The following is a 14,337-nucleotide window of genomic DNA, read 5'->3' as shown; positions in this document are numbered from 1 at the left end:
ATCTTTATTTCAATCCCTGTGCCATATCAAGGAACAACAAGGATTATGTTGCCCTAACATCTATTATTAGGTAGGAGTTTAAAATATTTTGGTAGAGATGATAAATGTGGGTTTGTTTCTTGCCTTTTAGGACTTGGAAGTGAGCAAAACATTGTAGTACTAAGACTTGGGAAATAGAAGACATGTTCCAAAAAGCGCAATAGTTTGAAATGTGGCTACTGCAGTATATGAGAATTGCAACATAGTGGGTGGAAAAGATGGATAAATGTGTAGGAAAGTGAGTAACACATTGTGGGTGAGGAACAGGGCTGTGCAAATAATGTTGGATTGCTGAGGAGCATGCTATTGCAGATTAAAGTAGAAAGGTGTATGGTAAGGTATGCCAGATAGTAAGGCCAGATGTTAAGACTCTCTAGTTTGAGAGTATATAATACATCATGGAGGGAGACCAGCAACCTTGTCTCGGATGTTCAAAAGCATATGTCTACAGTTATGAGCCTTATCAAAGCTTAGGATAAAGTGTAAAGAAACTGGAAGCATGATACAGAATATTCATTTCAAGTTGTGTTTTGATGCTAGTAGTTAGGTAGTCCTGTAAGACAAGGGCCCAGAGACCTGCAGGTCCTTTGTTGGAATCGTGACATCACCGACTTGGCCTTTCAAAGCTTGATAAAATGAACACCATTAAGTTAAGTAATGACTGCTAATATTAAAGCGCTTGGAGACAGTTCTCTGGTTCTAATATGCAAAATTGTTCCATTTCCGATGCACCGATTACACTTAACAGTTCTGTCTATGCAGAATATCATTGCTGTTTTCATGTGAATTTGCCTGATTTTATTATATCTATTCTTTTTAAATAGCTAACTCTTTTTTATTAATAGACTATCAGCATGTTTTGTTATTTGTAACTCATATTTGTTTACCCACATTTTTGGGTACTGAGCTTATTCTAATGTGTACTTTAATGGTAGCAAGCACGACATCTCTCCTCTGTCCTACCAGTGGTTTACCTGCTGGTTATACACAGATTTTCAGGTGTACCCTTACTTACTCAGCTCTGTTGTTAATGTATTTTTCTCAAGCATTTGAAAATTACCTTTTTGATTTTACTTCACTACTGCTTTTGAGAAATGGTTTATGCAGTCAGTACCCTTTTTGTGAAAAACAGTCTAATTGCATTCCTATGCTCATTTTCCTTTACCATCAATGGTATTTAGTTTTCACCGTATTTTCCTCCCAGAAATGTGTGTCCTGCTTATTCCAACAGACTTCTGAAATTCTTTCATTCGCCCATCCTGATTTTGTCAGCTGAACACATTTAAATTCTAGGGCCTCTTGTCTTAGGACTTGAAAGATGTCTCATATTGATCATCTGGACACAGTGCTCCAAAAGAGACCTCACTAGTATTGTGGTTGATGCTAGCACAACCCCTTTTTTTTGTTTTGGCTACTAAAGGAGGCACACGTCACCTTAGAGAATTATATGTACAGAAAGTATTTGTGGGCTTAATACTTTGTTCTGGTGTTTATAGAAGGATACATATAAATCAGTAACAAGACCAGTGAGATTTTGTCTTTATTAGAGTCCTCACGCTGATTTAGGAACCACTTTTCAGTGGATTCCTTCCTGCCACAGATTCATCTTCTTAGATGGAGCTTATTCAGTGCCAGCATTCAGTCCCTGTGCGGAGAGCAGGGCTGATCCACCATTGCACAGCCAGGCGCTGGTCGTGACACCAGGACCAGTATCTGTGGATTTGCTATGACCACATTTCCTTTTTCTGCAGTCTCAGTATGCTGCTGAAATGCCACCTTGCATTGCTATATCTTGCTGCGTCATGCCCAATTACCTGAAGTCCTCGGGCTTCAAGCCCTGCTCTTAATGTGGGAGGCATATGTCCATGTTGGATACCCACAAAGTGTGCTTTTACAGCCTTGGAAGGAACTTGACAGAGGATTGCAACTCCTCTCAATCAATGGCCTCGATGGCATGTTACAAAGCTCTTTCCCCATTTCCAAAATGGTAGAAAGGGAATCCCTTTGAAGTGCTCCGGATCGAAGTCCAAGTAGGCCAAGGTTGAAGATCGTTTGATGAAGCACTCTTCAGTTCAGAAGGATAAGTAGCAGTTCCTGCTCTCCTAGAGACTTCTGTAGGTGTCGCTATTCTGCATCCTCCAAAAAGCAAAGTCACCACTCTCGCTTCAGAGTTACCTCTCAGGAATCACAACCTACACTGAAAGTACATTTACCCACTAAATCCTCAACTCAAGTGGAGTGAGATGTATTCCAGTGGCTTCCCGAAGGTGGCGATTGTGAAGTCGGGGCACATTGTACTTAGTGAAGCTGGTACAAGTACTACTTTCGACCACAACAACGTGCCTGCTGGCTCGAGCGGTGGAAACATTGGAAGCATTTGGGCATCATACATGACTGAGATCTTTGGTGAGGAGTGGGATGCTCTACATTGTGGCCTGGAGCCACTTTATTTTGGTGAGGCTGAGTACTCCCTGAGGTGAAGGGCTAGATCTACTGGAGTTGGCTGTAGAGTTTCAAGAAGACAGTGGATTGGATACATCTCCCCTTTTGGATGTTGTTCGGCCTCCAACCTTGGTCTACCATCACGCTTTGGTCATGGAAACTTTAGGGTTTTCTATACTCCCATAGCCAAAAGTCAAGTATGATGTTACGGCACTCTTGAACGAGTCTCCTCTATTGGAATGCCTTTTACTGTTCAATCCAGCGGTTGCTGACCCTGTTTTGGCTTATTGGGAGAAACATGTTTCAATTACTGCAGTGGACTGTAACTTTGACAAAAAGCAACATACGGCTCCCTTCGATCCAGCATGTCTAGCCACGCACCTATCGCCTGAGATCCTGGTGGTGCAGACTGTCATGGCAGGTCTGAAGTTGACGACCTTCCTCACTCAGAGCAAGAAGCTAGATGCCATGGGTTGTAATGTTTTCGCATCGGGCAGCCTTGCTTGAAGTTCTGTTATTGCTACTTCTGCCTGGACTAAATACTTCTTTTTTCTGTTGTGTCTGATTCCAAGGTGGCGGATAACTAGCTGTTCGAGGCCATGGAGGGCTTCAACTTTCTGGTGACATGTGGTAAGACTGTCTTGTGCCAGGTCTTATAGTCTGGCCTTGAAATTGCTGATTGGGTGCCACAGGCAGTGGGTTCTGGGTTGGTCCTGCAGAAACACCTCCCACATCAATTGGGTGCTCCTCCAGGGACGTACTTTATTTCTGCTAGTGAAGGGGCTCATCCATCAGAAAGACACCACAGGTACAAAAGGGCCTAGATTGGATCCTCATAGTAACTTTAGATAATCAAGAAACTATATAACCTATAAAGGTGACACTGCTTACGTCCCCTGTAACTAAGTCTAAAGGATGTCCCAAGTACCTGGTCCGCGTAGGCCTTGACTCAGCTACCAGCTACTCAAGTAAAGGCTCCAGAGGACCGCAGTCGTCGAAGGAAAAGTCAATTGAGGTGTAGAGAAAACAAAGGATAGAGTATACCGCTACCCCTCCCTCTTTTATCTAGGCCGTGTACAAAATGCAGTTAGGGAATAAATGCTGCACTATGCACTGCTCACCCTTCTGTATTACAAAACTTCATGATTTATTAAACAAATATAGGCACAATTCAAAAGACATATAAAATAAATATTCACATAAAAACATTTTATACAATGTGGAGTTTTCTTGATGTATGAAAAACGTGTTTAGACAAATTATACACAGTTGATCTATAGGGGTAGATTGGGCACCACTTATTGAGCTCTCCAGAATGGATTGTCTTATGTTACAGTTCATTCATATATCTGGGTAGAGTATGTTATTCAAAAATGGTTAATGCCAAATATTGCCCTGCGGGTCACATGTAATAGCTCTATTTCCACTTGAGGATGTTTTCTATGGAATATTGTCTACACAACGTGGTTCATACATCCCGACGATCATCTTTTCTAGGTTTGGGCCTTCATCAAGACGGTAGGTTATTTATTCACGAAAGTAAATCGTTTGTCTAACCCTTTAGATTTGTGGCATCTGTGGCAAAACAAAACACAGAAGTGTGAGGCATGTTATATAGCTGGGCTCCCTCACTGGTGTGAGACCCATTTGGAGGTACTACTGATCTGAAGATTATTCAGACACATGGGGAATGCACATCATACTCTTACATCCCGTCCCCTTTCCTCCATACTGCATGGGCGTCCCTTCCAAGGGACGGGAGACAGAACCTTTTTCACCAGAAAAAACCTTCTTCCTCTTTAAATTTAGAGGTGCGCGGGGGTGCGGCCCTAGGAGCATGAGCTGCCCTGACTCCGCCCTCCGGTGCCACACCCCAGTCCTCTTTTCCGCGTCTAAGGGAACAGGCTGAATTCACCAGCGCTCCTGGGTTTTGTTTCGGCCATGTAATTCCATCAGCGGATACTTCTTCTCTTTGTCTTTTTTGTCTTTTTATCATTCAGGTACTTGGTCCTCAGGCGGCACGCTCCTCCCCGGCGCATGTTGACTTCTACAGGGTTCAGCAGGTGTCCATTCTGTGACGGGCTCTTCCTGACTAAAGACGCCCACGCCCTCTGCCTACGGTGCCTTGGCCCTGACCACGGCTGGCAACCTTGTACCGCGTGCAATGCACTTTCCTCAGGGTCTCTGAAGAACAGACTGGCCATGTGGAGGGAGCTTTTCCACAGATCGCCTCCAGAGGACTTAAAGGACTTCATCGATCATCGATCCAAGGTAGGGCCGGTCTTTTCCAGTGCACCCCACAAGGGAGACTCCTTCCCAAAAACTCGCCCGCGTAGGAGGGACCGCCTTGGTCCTTGTAACAGCATATGTACCGAGCTGTATCAGCTACCGGCGGACAAGCCGAGGGATCAGTAGATCCTCTCGGTGATGGTGCCATCCCAGCACCGGTGCAAACAACAAAAAGGAAAGGAGGGGGGTAAGGGCTTTTTTGTCCCCCTCCTCTTCAGCATCCTCAGAGGGAAAGAAGGCATGACATGCCCCTACGGGTACACGTGTCTCCAGTGGGGGGCAGGCTTGCTCTCCATGCACTTTTCTGGTGCCAGAATTTTGCGGACTCCTGGATCCCCTCTGTAGTTTCCACGGGGTACCGCCTCCCTATCCCAGCCTCTCCTCCCCTCCACTCCCACAGGTTGGGACAGCAACTCTTTTGGCGGAGATCCGGTCGCTCGTCGAGAGCCAGGCAGTAGAGAAAGCCTGAGCCTCCCAGCGAGGCTTGGGCTTTTACTCCAGGATTTATGCCATTCAGAAGAACCACCAGGCGAGCCTGAGAGTTGTGCTGGACCTTTCTACCCTCAAGGTCTCCCTACCTCTACAAAAATTCAAGATGGTTATGCCAGCTTTAATAGCAGAGACATTATGCAAGGGAGACTGGATGTGCACCCTGGATCTGAAGGACGCGTATCTGGCTGCCTCATTGTTCCTTTCTACGATTCAGGGTCATGGGCTACCATTTCGAATACAAGGTGCTGCCTTTCGGCCTCAACTCGGCACCCATTGTCTTTACCAGGCTGATGAACTCTGTGGCCTCCCTCCTCAGGGCCACCACATCTACCTGTACCTCAACGACTGTGTTGTCAGGGCTACATCTCGGGAGGCAGTGCACCATACTTCCCACGCTCTTATGAACACACTGCACGAGCTGGGTTTTTCTCTCAACCTCAAGAAGTCGCAGCTGCAGCCCACGCAGAGACTGACCTTCTTGGGCCTCATTTGTGACACGTGCTCCGAGAACGTTTTCCCACGGAGGGCAACATCACTTCCATCAAGAGGACAAGATCAGGGCCATCAAGAGGACCACAGCGCACTTTCTCAGTAGAGAAGTGACCTCGGCTTGGTGGTACCAACACCTACTGGGTCTCATGGCAGCAGTCCTCTTGCCGGCCCTCCACACGAGACTCAGGATGATACAACTACACTTTACAGCATCTTGGAACAAGGAACAGGGCCATCAGTCAGAGATGATCAACGTTACTCCATCGCTTCACCCAGACCTCACATGGTGGTCCAGGGACTGCAACCTGCGGATGGCAAGCCTTTCTGGCAACCTACACCACAGGTCACCATCACCACGGACTCCTCTCTCGAGGGTTGGGGGGGCCACTCTGGACAGCCACTGCGTCCATGGCACCTGGACCCGGCAGGAGCAGGAGTACCATATCAATTGGTTGGAATTGTAGGCCATCTGACTGGCGCTCAGGGCCTTCCTTCCGGTTATCGAGGGCAAGGTCGTGCTCATTCAGATAGACAACTCGACCAGCATGTTCTATGTCAATAAGCTGGGAGGTACCAGATGCCCCCCACTGTGCAGACTGGTAGTCAGCATGTGGGAGTGGGCCCTGGAGAACAACATCTAACTCACGCCGGTCCACCTGCCGGGGGAATACAACCTGGAGGCAGACAGGCTCAGCAGAATGGGAGTAGACCACTACAAGTGGCAGTTGAACGACCTATTGCTGCAGGAGATCTTTTGCAAATGGGGTCCCCCTCAGGTAGATCTCTTTGCCTCCCGGGGCAACAAGAAGTGCCAACTGTTCGCCTCCTGGCAGGGTTAGGGCCCGGGCTCCCTGGGCGATGCCTTTCAGATCAGGTGGGACGGGATGACCGCATACGCCTTTCCGCCCACTCCCCTGATTCACTGGGTGATATGCAAGATCGAAGAGTCTCGCCTCCTCAGCATCATCCGAATAGCTCCCCCTGCCGACGGGCCCAGCACATCTTCTGGCGCAGCAGGGGGGCAGGGTCATCCACCCCGCACCAGGGAAATTAGCCCTCACAACGTGATTCCGGTACAGGTCACGCTGGGACATCTCAGCCTCTCTCAGGCTTATCTAGAGATCATACAGGGCGCCAGGAGCAAATCTACCAGGGCCCAGCATAAAAGCAAGTGGACCAGGTTCTGTCACTGTGTAGACTCGAAGGGTTTCAACCCTCTGACATGTTCCCTGGCTGACGTGCTCACCTTTTCGGCGCATCTCACCCACTCAGGTGTGCAGATGGACACTTGCCGCACCTACTTGGCAGCCATTGGGGCATACAGGAACTCGGAGGAGGAGAGTTTTTCCTCTTCCAAACCAATTGTCAAGAGACATTTGACGGATCTCGCCAGGCTCTACCCACCCATCAAGAGGCTGCACCCCGTGTGGGACCTCAACATAGTCCTGGGCACCCTGGCGCACAAACCATTCGAACCAATGACGTCAGCGGACATCATGCTGGTCACCATTAGGACGGCCTTGTTAGTCGGCCTCACCTCGGGTCGCAGAATCAGTGAAATCCAGGCATTGATCGCCTCAGAGCCATACACTACGTTTCACAGGGACAAGGTGGTCATCCTGGCACACCCAGCTTTCGTGCCTAAGGTGCCGTCTGCATTCCATAGTGCTGCCTATGTTCTCCGTTCCTAAGGATGAGGCACAGAGGGTCCTGCACTGCCTTGATGTCAGGTGTGCACTGAAATTCTACTTGAACAGGACTAAGGGCTTCCGCAAGTCGGACACTCTATCACCTCCATAGCCCGGTGGATGATCTTGCCCATCAAAGAAGCCTACGAGGGGCAGCATAAGCCACTGCCGGCCAACATGCATGCCCATGCATCAGAGCCAACGCAACTGCCATCGCCTTCCAGCGGCATGTCCCCTGGCAGGTCATAAGCAGGGCAGTCACTTGGGCCACCCCTTCCGGTTTTTGCAAGCATTACTGTTTGGATGCCGGCTCTAGATCAGATGCGGCTTTCGGACAGGCAGTTCTTAGACACCTGTTTGCTTAAGGAGGGTTTCCTCTCCACCCTGGGGCTACATTCAGTTGTAATCTCCCATGCAGTATGGAGGAAAGGGGACGGGACGTAAGAGTAATTATGTTACTCACCGTAGTGACTAACATACTCTTAATCCCCCTTCCTCCATACGTCCCACCATCCTCCCCCCTAATAATACTGGTTTAATTAGGCAATGTTAAATCTATTGTCAATGTGTCAATGGGACTGAGGTGTGGCGTCGGAGGGCGGAGTCACGCCTCTAAATTTAAAGGGGAAGAAGGTTTTTTCTGGTGAAAATGGTTCTGTCTCCCGTTCCATGGAAGGGACGCCCATGCAGTATGGAGGAAAGGGGGAAGGATAAGAGTACCTTAGTCACTACAGTGAGTAACTTATCATTTCTGCGGTCCCTCAGCAGCAGAGTGCTTGGGAAAATGGGTGGAACAGCGCCTCAATATATACTGGCCCCAACTTCACATCCGATGCGCAGAGGCATCTGGCGGAGCTGACGCCTAGCCATGCTACACCCTCTGGCGGCGGAAAGGTTTCTGATGAGCAGATTCGCAGGAAGATAGCTATCCTAGATGAGGAATCCGTGGTAGGAGCATCCACCAGAAAGAACATTACTGAGAGGCAAGTAATCTGCTCATCTCCCTTCTGTTCATGTTAAATAGAAGGTCTATCCTTATTGATGTCACTTGTCCCTGTCAGACTATCAACCCGATAGATCTCAGAACCTTCCAATGCTCATGCCATGTGTGTGGGGTGTGACCCCACACACGTGGCTAATGCCTACATTACTTGGCAATGGATTGCTCAGCTCCTGATGAGAGGATCAGCTCGAATCCACTGCAGCTCGTTTCAGGGCACGGGGGGAGGGGGCACAGCGGCAGGGCACCCTCGAAGTTCGTCACCCCTCCTACGACCTAGTCTTGACCACCGCCAATGCTACATCTATTGGTCTGGCTTGTCCAGAAGGTTACCCTGTTCCAAGAAACTAGGCTGGCCTTCTGCACCTCTGCCCACCAGGTCACAGTTCAGCAATCCATCTTAACAAAGCGTATTAACAGACAATCTAGAACCTTAGTGCCACATTATAAATGGATGCCACTCAGCAGGGTGACTAGATTGGAGGAAAGCGATCATGTGGCAAGGTACAGATAGGAGTCAGAGGGAGATGGAGGCAGTAGAGACTCTTGATGGGTTGGCTGCCAAACGGAGGCGTATAAACAGGAGTGACATAACTGGTGGTGTGGTGCTGGGGGGGGGGGCACAGGTACTGTTTTCACCATACTCAAGAATAGCCCTGCCTTCTTAAAGGCTTTGCCCATGAAATATGATGCATCAGAGTAAATTAACATAAAGAAAGGTGGCCTATAAAAAGGCTTCCACCTTCAGTTGGTTGAAAGAACCAGACCAGTGAGAGTGGAACAGCAGAAGCAGAGTGCAGGAGCTACTCTTAAGGGCATTTGCAGAAAGAGTAAGGCACCATATGCCTAGGAGGACCGGATCCACCTGGCTGAGGGTGCTTTATCCCTGGAATCCCTCATCCACGTGGAAGTACAAGCTGTGCATCGTTTCCCTGTGTTTGAGTAGTCAAGAAGCATGTCAGGTCCTATACCACTGGCTCTGATGTTTGCAACTTTGACAATTAGGTTGTGAATGCCTTGTCTCAGGTAGGATATGTTCATAACATTGTTGAGGACAGGTGTTTACAGTGGGAATGGTGTGGTAATAGTGTCTGCACACTCTGTTTTGAAGCCATTAAGTTCAGTGTCCCAACAACCAACCACATGAAATAGTATGGAGGAATTCTTCAGTGGTTTTCCTGTCCAGAAGGTGATGGGCTGGGTGGTGTGGTAGCATCTCCATATAGTTAAGACTGCTGTGGAGGTTGTTGAGATGTCACTGTAACACCCTTAGGGTTAAAGAGTCACCGAACGGAGAGCTAAGCATGTTCTGACCTTTGGAAGGTAGTTGGAGCAGGGGTACTTTTTGTGCTACATGACCCTTTAAGAATCCTAACCAGCGTTGTCTACTGGAGCACACTGTGACTGATGATGCTGAGGACAGAAATTGGACTTGTTTAATCATCGTTAAAGGTACAGTTGGAAACATCTGCCTCTGCCCAGTTAGTGTTACATTTTTGACAGTATCAGCGCAGCATAAGTGGCATGCGCGATAGCTAGGTCATTAAAGCTATTGGAGTCTTGTCTTCTCGTAAGTGAGGTTTCAACTTTTCTTTCAACTTGTTGTCGGGGATCTGCATCCTGTGATGCCATTGATGTTTTAGTTGAAAAAGATGACAGTAAGGAGCCCACTTGGCTGGGAATGTCTGTTGGAAGTTTTGAAGTGGGCACTCTCTTGTCAAATATTTGAGCATGCCAGTATTATCAGGTTATTTACATTCATTCTAAAGTATCTCCTATATCCGGAATAATCAGTCACAGGAGTGTGCAGTTGTCAAACCCAAGCTCGTTCAGAAGTTGCTAGTTTTTGAACATTCTCAAATCATAGGTTAGTTTGATGTAAGCTGGTACTTCATCCAAGACTTAGCTCTTGTATGTTTTGAAGGTGAGTGTCCCCCATGCCTGCTGGTAAATCGCCCAACAGAGTCAATAAAGGTACATCCCAGGAGGGAATAAGACCAAGACCAAGTGAGAGTACGATTAAAGGCTGTTTATCTAAAGTTAGGGCAAACAGAATCTACTCTGCTCACGCCGAGAGCGCTCTGCAGAAAACATGTTACAATTCATTTTTATACAGATGTTGTGTCATCAACAGGGGGAAGGCCTAAGGGGCACAGGTTTCATCGAGATTGGACGCTAAGAGGAGGCACCTATGGGTGCTATATGGTCGGTGAGGGCTGATTGGTCCACTGGCACGTGACGAGATGATGCGATACGTGGGGTCAAACATTCAGCTGGGCTCATCACTCCGACTTGACACTTGACATCCTAACATGGTAACAATTTGCCCTTGTGGCCACACATTCTCATCCATTCATACTTTTGACCAGTTCGTCCGGCTGCAAGGCCAGCAGTTTGCACGTGTGAAAACAAGGCTCTGAAACATGCGTATTCATTACTGGACGTGAACATGAATTATGTTTCTATGAACGGTATCACCCTCTTGTTTAAACATAATCAAATGCTAGGTTGGGGTGGGGGTTATGGGTCACTGTATGATCGGGGGTGTTCATTCGATATTGACAAGGGGAAGGTAGGGATATATGGCTGCGAAGACTGAATTACAAAATATACATTTCATGTTAGACGTGCACTTCCTTGGGAGGGGGCTTCAGTGACTAGAGGTCCAAACAACCTAACTATATATGTTGCCGTGGTGATCAGAGACGGGCTGAGGCCTAAATACACTTAAGACATACTTCTAATTCTATACAATTTGAATAACGTTCTAACACAAAACAGGGAATACTAATAATAGAGAAATTGCTGACAAATAATCACACCACAATGGCAGCCAAGGGCGACTAAGTTCCATATGGTATTTTCTAACAGCGTACATACAGTACATTCTGTGTTATCAACGGTGAGGTAGCATTGTGTGAGCTTGCACAGATCTAAGGCTCGTTACTTGTTATGAGATTACAGTTAGTCGTGTAAACATTTCAACATCATAAATCGACATATATTTTGCTTTCACTATAACAGGTTAGCATAGGAACTTCCAGTGGTACACGTATATGTATTTACATTGTTTACTCATAAGCCTTCTTAGGTTATCAACATGTTTATATAATTTCGCACATAATGAAAAGGCATGATAACGTTCATGTAAGTCAGAAGGGAAGGTACGTTCACTGATTTAAGGGTCTTTTTGGTTGTTGACTTTGCTCTGGGCCAGAGTCTGTGGGGTGCAGGGCAGGTTTACAGAGACAGATAGCCCTGCCTCTGGCTCTCTCCCTCTGGGTTGCATCTGAATCAATGGAGGGAGTCGGGCGGCAAGTGATAGGGTGTGGATTTTGTTGCATTCCTGCTGGCAGCCTTCTCATGGGAACCAAGTGGCTATGTGGACGACAGAGGGGAGGAGGTGGGAGGGAGAGCTGCGCTGGCTGTGCGCGTTTGATGGTGATGGCTGCAGGCTGGGGTGAAATCTAAATGGCTGTTTGCTATTTGCAAATGGAGTCTGTGTGTTACAAAATGGAGTTTTGGTTTTGCTATTCTAGGGTGTGCATGGGGATATGGCAGCACCCATGGATGTGCTTGTACGAAAGGGGTCATGGTTCTCGGAGGTGTTCCTGCAGGAGTACCCCAGGGCCGGGGCCCTGGACCTGAAGCAGCCATGGCTGGGCCCATCCAGGAGGCATAGGAATAAGGGGGAGCTCTTAAGTGTCCCCTCCTTCCACTCATTCCTCCCTTTCGTTTGAATAATGTAACTGTCCCAACCTTTTACGTTCTTTCTCCTCTGCCACTGCCTCGTCCCATGCAGGGGTCCCCTTGATTGGCATCCATGCCCTGCATACTGCTCTGAGGCTGTGTCCCCTTCTAGCATATTCATCAGGGGTGCAGCTCATGTATATACACCCCCCATCACCTTCTAGGTCCACCCACACTTCCTTGTACCAACACAATTCTCTGGGTTCTTTTACAGTTGTGTGATACAGGCTATCAACTATATGCCCTGTGTTGTAAATGGCAGTCATTCTATATTTGGGACCTGGGGCATCACCTGTTTGTACCTCTGCCTCATGTTTTATCTGTGCCACACCATTTGCACGTCCCATTGTCACCATCATTAGCGCACCATTTGGTACTGCATTCGCGCAGCATCGAAGTCCCAGTTGGCTCTCACAAAAAATCAGGAGTAAAAAGACGATGAGAGGTATGAGGAGTTTTACAGTCATTACAAGCCAGGAGGGCACCCACGAGAACAAATAGTCGAACCTAGTGCTGGGCAGTGCCCCTCCTCCATCCTTCATTCGCTCGCAAAGATCGTGTATCGCGGCTATCACATGTGAGAGGGAGCCACTCTCAGCATCTGCAGAAGGTACAAATGTGCAACATGCGCTCCCGATTTTTCCGCAAACGCCTCCATCGATTGCTGTCAATAAATGCAATACGTATCGATTCTGCATCGTCATCAGCCGCAAGGCTTGGAGTTCTACCTTGATGACGTTGAACCCTTCTTCAGTGCTGTTGGCCAACTGGATAAGCTCCCACCTTGTGATTTGCAGCCACTTGCCATTTTCTCTCGCCTGGATGCTGGGAACGAGGGATGCAAAAAATGTCTCTACTGAGCTGAGTAGTCTGTATTTATCCGGGATCTGGGCCAGCAGTTCGGATGACTTGGTGGAAATATAGTTGGATGACCGTCTCCTCCTCCTGTATGCGCCTTGCACTCCTTCCTCGTCTAAGGCATTTTCAAGTTCCGTCTCGAGTGGTGCTGGGGAAGGTGCATCTTGGGTTGTTGCAAGTTTGCGCTTTCCGTTAATGTGGCTCTCGGGGATTACCATTCGTGCGGAGTGCAGCGTTGCTAGGGAGCATGTACTTTTCCATGACTGCGGGAGATGCAGGTAGGCCATGTTGCCACAAACCCATTAGGGCTGCCGTTCCTTTCTTCATGTCCGGAATTATGAGGGTTTTGCTGAAGTTCTTGTTTCTCCCCATGTCTCTCTTCCCTTCTCCATGGAAACATAGTTCATAAGAAATTTCTTTCTGTAATTTGAAGGGCTTCTCGATGGTGGTGACCCATGTGAGTTTGCTTATGTGTTCAGTCCATATGGGAGCGCATGTTCTCTGTACCCATGAGAGTTTATCTTCGGACAGGCCTCGTAGTGCTTCTGTTTTGCACAGAATTTCTTCCTTCTGCCACTTGTTGTCAGCATATAACGTGCCCTTTATTACCAAAAAATGTTCCTTCACGCAAATTACTCCTTGCGGCTGGGAGTAGCATGTGCGTTCATTCTGTAATAGTTCAAGAGAGACTGTGTGCGCTTGAAATGTATTTTTGATCTGGCACAGCGTAAGATGTAAAAGACATTGGGCCTTTGCAAATGGAATTTCTTGTGGTAATAGCACTTTGGGAGTGCCTGAGGCGTGGAGTATGAGTGAGCAGACATAGCAGCTCTCATTAGTTGTTTGTTGGGCTGTGTGGCTCATGTCAGCAAACCAGTTATTTGTTTGATGGGAGTGCTGAGGGTCATCAACTGTATCTAAGGCAAATTTATACTCTTCTTCCCAATCTTTTACCTCTGCTTCCCTCCGCTTTCTTCTTAATTTTCCCCTTCAGCCCCCCACCCTAGCTCCTTATTACCAACGACATAAAAATTGTCGTCAATACTCAACATGGCTGCTCTGCTCTCATTACCCCCTCCTCTGGTGGTTGGGCTAGTGGGCACGTCTATTTCTTGCACAGCCACAGTGCTGGGATACTGATGGTTCTGCACCCACGTGAGTTCTGAGGGAGTTTTGGCGTTCATTGTATACACGCTAAAACGAGAATCATTCATGTTTAGGGGCGATACGGTGGCCTGCGTTGTTGTGTTATGGGTGACACTTGTATTAACAGCTTTATTATGTTCA

At 47.7% G+C, this 14,337-nt stretch overlaps 1 protein-coding gene across 10 annotated transcripts in view; it reads left to right on the top strand.

The window, feature by feature from the left end:
* LOC138569465 (uncharacterized) overlaps nucleotides 1-14,337 on the top strand; it is a 2,298,575-nt gene that overhangs the window by 1,729,458 nt on the left and 554,780 nt on the right. The gene's annotated exons all lie outside the window — the stretch shown is intronic.

The sequence above is a fragment of the Ambystoma mexicanum genome, chromosome 2q (genome assembly GCF_040938575.1).
Source record: "Ambystoma mexicanum isolate Mex_15411 chromosome 2q, UKY_AmexF1_1, whole genome shotgun sequence".
NCBI classification, from domain to species: domain Eukaryota; kingdom Metazoa; phylum Chordata; class Amphibia; order Caudata; family Ambystomatidae; genus Ambystoma; species Ambystoma mexicanum.
Note: the sequence above shows the minus strand (reverse complement) of the source record. Positions and strands in the feature narration are given on the sequence as shown.